The sequence below is a fragment of the Canis aureus genome, chromosome 12 (assembly GCF_053574225.1).
Source record: "Canis aureus isolate CA01 chromosome 12, VMU_Caureus_v.1.0, whole genome shotgun sequence".
Taxonomy (NCBI): domain Eukaryota; kingdom Metazoa; phylum Chordata; class Mammalia; order Carnivora; family Canidae; genus Canis; species Canis aureus.
In genome coordinates this window covers 49,517,925-49,522,627 of record NC_135622.1, presented here as the reverse complement: position 1 = coordinate 49,522,627, position 4,703 = coordinate 49,517,925, and the positions used below count along the sequence as shown (strand labels likewise).

The window sequence follows — 4,703 nt, the reverse complement described above, 5'->3', positions numbered from 1 at the left end:
AAAGTCAAGCCCATCTGCTCCAGGGAGCCTGCAGTCCTGACATGACACGGTGCTGGGGCCGAGTGTGAGCACTTTCTCAGTGTGTTAAAAGGCCTGGTGAAGACTTGGTCACCAGTTAAATAACTAAATCAACAAAGAAGTTCAACTGATAAGATTAAGATCAGAAATACCAGAACCGACACCAAATGCTGTTGGATTGATTGGTAACGGCTGGCGGCGGGCGGATGCATTGTGGCCTCATTTTTTCCATTCATCTGACAAATGTTTACTCAGTGCCTGCTGATGTGCTAGGCTCTGTGGTGCAAGCCCCAGTACGTCTCACACACACAGATACACACACACACACACACACTTTTGCTTGGAAAATCAAGGAATGCAACTTCACAGCAATTATCACAGAGGTAAAAATTCCCCAAGAAGGAACAAGAAAGAAGCCTCATTCTCCCAGTTCTCTACAGAGAGCTGAGCCAGCCTGGAATCCATGGTCCAGGCTGGCTCCTGAAGTCTACCTTCTGGGCCTGAAAGTGAAAGGGACGCCTGCGTCAGGTCTCTGTGTGTGGCTCAAAGGCCAGGCTCTGCACATTCCCCTGGCCGCCTCTGCTCACTCCAAGTGTGGTCAGACTGCCAGGCCGTCAGGCTGGCCAGGTGGGCAAGGCCACAGGATAGCAGGCATGTTCTGTTGGCAGCCCGACCTCTCAGCCAGCTCCTCTGCAGCTGTTTAGAAAAAAAAAAGAAAGAAAGAAAGAAAGAAAGCCAGGGAAAGCAGAATCTTGGATGATCGATGGGCTGTGGGTGTCTTTCTCTTGCTCTCGTGGATTTTTCCATCGGAAAGAAGGGTCTTATCTCTCATTTTTAATTGATTTTAATGTGGCTCAGCCAGGCTAGATCAGATCTCAACTCCTCTGTGGTGTTCGATGAATGTGTGAGGAGCTGCCTGAATGTTAATAAGACCGGGTGAGAGAAGCCAGAGAAGGTAATGAGGCCATTGTGTGCCTGCGAGACCTCCTCCGTTGCTGTTGGGGCTGAGCTGCCAGCGTAGACCCATCTTTGGATTTCAGGGGTGGCTGTGGATATGGGATTGGGGGGAGTTTGATCTCTAGATGATGCAGAGGAATATAAATGTGCAGTTGTGATTACAGCCTGGGGGGCTTCTGGCTTAATCCATTACAAGGCTGGGGCTCCAGCTAGGCTACCCCTCAAAACATTTACCCACCCTCCTCCTGCCAATTCCCCTCTGAAAACCCTTCTTGATGCCTTTGCAGTATTTAACCATAGCACACTCCGTACCTCCCGGCATCAAGGATTCTCTTCTCACTTTCTGTGTTGTCCCTCCTCGCCGCCAAGCCTTGTCGGGCTCTGTCTCTCTGTGTAAACTTGGGCTAGTTGCCGAGCTCCTCTGGCCCTCGGATTTCTCCTCTCAAATGAGGTAACAGCATCCACTGCAGGGCATTATCTGAGGCAGTAGAGAAGTTAATGCAGGTAAAGCACCCAGTGCGGTGCTCAGAGCAATAAATACTCAGGTGTTATTTCCTTTCCATCCAACCTCCCTCTCCACTGGGCCAATTCTGTCAAGAGACGCAAGCAAAATAATTGGAAAAGGGAGGAGGGCTGAGATGGTATCCCGTGGGGATGGACTCAGGCCGTCGTTGCAACCACATGATATGAGAGTTAATTGATAAATGCCTTATCCCATTTTCTTGGCTGCAAAGAGATAATAGGCACCTTACAGGAGAGATTCTCAAGCTTAGCTGCTAGAGAAGAGATGCCCAGGAACACTTTTAAAAGCTAGTGCTGGTTGTTATGGCCCAGAGTCTGGTTTAATTGGCCTGGGTGGGCCAGGTGTCGATAGAACTTGTGTGTGTGTGGGGGGATGGCTGGTGAGGTCAAGATGGGGTGGGAAGAGGGGCACCCGGGTGGCTCAGTGGTTGAGCATCTGCCTTTGGCTCAGGGTGTGATCCTGGGGCCCTGGGATTAAGTCCCACATCAGGCTCCTTGCAGGGAGCCTGCTTCTCCTGCCTGTGTCTCTCTGCCTCTCTCTCTGTTTCTCTTATGAACAAATAGGTAAAATCTAAAAAAAAAAAAAAAAAAAAAGGTGGGGTGGGAAGAAAGAACCTATCCCACAAAGCAGGAACCCCTTCTCAACTATTTTTTCCTGTATCTCTGCAGCCATAAGCCCAGGTGGCAGGTGGCAGGTGGCAGGTGGATGGGTGGAAGAGGAGGCATCTGTCTCTCCATGTTCCTTATTCTCTGTCTCCTTCCTATGGGGTTCAATGAGGAGAGCTGGTGCAGCCCATATTAAATACATGCTCATCATTTTCCTGTATGGGCTCCAACACTCAAAGGTTGGTTTCCCAATATGGACATGCTCTGGAACAGTCTTTCCCAGAGACACCACAGCCCTCTAATCCTCGCATGTACATGCAAATGTGGTCAAAGCCAGACTCACTGAAACACACGTATTTACAAACATCTCGTCAATAATTCAAAGGTCTGAGATTTTCTCTATTAGCAGGCTACCGGGGTAGCCCGTCATGGTTTTGTGGATGCTGGTGGAAAACACAAGCTTCCTGAGCCGGGGTGAAGGGTGGTTTATTACTAACAGTGATCACACTCACCAGTGTAACAGTGTTTGGTGCCAATTCTCTGAGGCCAAGTTCCCCCAGGGTGACGCAAAGAGGATCAGATGACACCCCACATGCAGCGGGTTATACTAGAGGAAGGAGCTCTGAGCTTAGGACGTTGGCGTCTTGCGGTAAGCAGGAAATGTGACTGTCCTTTGCTCGGGAGGGAGATGCTAATTCTATCTACCAAGGCTATCTGCTCTTCAACATCCTTGAAAAGATAATCCTGGGGGGCGCCTGGGAGGTGCGGTTGGTTGAGCATCAGACTCCTGCTTTCTGCTTGGGTCGTGATCTCAGGGCTGTGGGATCGAGCCCCTCATGGGGCTCTGCACTCAGCACGGAGTCTGCTTGGGGCTCTCTCCCTCTCTACCCCTCCCTCGCTAAAATCAATTAATAAATCTTTTTTTTTTCAATTAATAAATCTTAAAAAAAAAAGAAAAGATAATCCAGAGCCCAGGGCATCAGCGCTTACTTTGCAAGATGTGCAGAAACATGAGATCCGTGTTACCTTCTGCCACTTACGTCCTCAGCTATGCATCCCTACGGTCTGATAGACTCCCAGCTCACATTCACACAAGCGTGAACTCGCCTCAGCGAGCCTAGAAATCCACACAGCGTCATACACGTGCCGCCATCCTGCCGCATCCACCAAGATTAGGGAGTGCCTGGGCAGGAGGGTTCTTCCATATGAAATTGAGGATGCCTAGCTTGAGACGCCACCTGGAATCTGTTCTCCACATTAACCTTGACGTGGCACAGCAATCTGATTGCTTTTCTCCCGGACTTAAACCCACCTGCCTGCAGGACCTGGTTCCGGCTTTCTTTTTCTTTTTTTTATATTTATTTATTTATTCACGAGAGACACAGAGAGAAAGAGGGGCAGAGACACAGGCAGAGGGAGAAGCAGGCTCCATGCAGGGAGCCCGATGTGGGACTCGATCCCGGGTCTCCAGGATCACGCCCTGGGCTGAAGGCGGCACTAAACCTAAACGGCTTTCTAAAGTGGCCTGTTGCCCCGTGGCCTCCTCTCTTCCTTCTCCGCAGCCCAGCACCCCTGCTTCAGCCGGCGCTCCTGCCTGCCCTGTGCCCACTCCTGTGGCGCACCCCCTCGCAGCCTGGCATCCATCGGGTGCCAATCACCGGCCTGCAGAGCCTTCCCCCACCTTCCCCCCACATCCGTGTCTGCGCCCAGTGTCCCACGAGGCTCACTGTGCTATACCTGCCGTTTGTTTTCTTGGCTCTCTCCTCGTTCTAGGCTGGGAGCTGCTGGGAACCGAGGCCCTTCTGGGCTTCCCTGTGCCCTACCGTCCCCGCTCCCTGACACACGCAGCTCCGGGCAGAACCACCAGGACGGTGACCCCTCCTCTCTCCACCACCACACACAGCAGCACAATTTCCTACCACGATTTCAAAAGATGCTGATCTCTGTCAGCTGCATTAATGAATCACAGCTCGAGAGGCGCCAACCTTCCTAAAAATATCTGAGATCCCTCGGTGCAGAGAGAGGCTGCAAAGGCGTGTGCATCCCCAACGATGCCAGCCTGGCCTGGCCTGACCGCCCAGGCCACCTCCTCCAGCCCCCTCTCCTGCACAGCCCCAACCCCACCCGCTCTGGGCCCCACAAGCCTGAACTGATAGGTGCAGAGCCACCTCCAAGAGAGCCTTCAGCTCACCCCCACATAATGGATGGAGAAACTGAGGCCCAGAGGGGGAAGGATCAGAGGCTGAGGCCAGTCGGTTCCCAATGAAGGGCCCTGCAGGCTGCTGCCTCTGTGGCCAGCAGCCAGCTGAGGTGGGGAGGATGAAAGCTCCTCTGCCTGGGGTGGGCTGGCCCCCCAGTTGTGATGAGGCCCTGGCCACCCCATGGATCTAGTAAGGAGCCCCCTCAGGCAGAAGCAGTTCACCAGGGATGGGTGAGGTTATGGGGGGGAGGTCGTACAAAGCCATGATGAAGCTATCTTCCTGTATCACGTTCACACTTCTCAAGCACGGGAAACTATGCAGAGTGGCGGGGATGGACTTAATTCTGCCCCAGAAAGGACAGAGTCCATTCTTTTGAGATTCCTGCACTGGAGTCTTCTT

The 4,703-nt window shown here is 52.3% G+C and overlaps 1 long non-coding RNA gene across 1 annotated transcript; it reads right to left on the bottom strand.

Moving 5' to 3' along the window:
* Nucleotides 1–225: 225 nt before the first annotated feature.
* LOC144324698 (uncharacterized) lies at nt 226–4,016 on the bottom strand. Its single transcript, XR_013390131.1, has 3 exons — nt 3,841–4,016; nt 1,288–1,453; nt 226–714 (listed from the first exon to the last, which is right to left on the bottom strand). It is a non-coding gene; the product is annotated as an uncharacterized LOC144324698 (long non-coding RNA).
* Between the last annotated feature and the right edge of the window lie 687 nt (nt 4,017–4,703).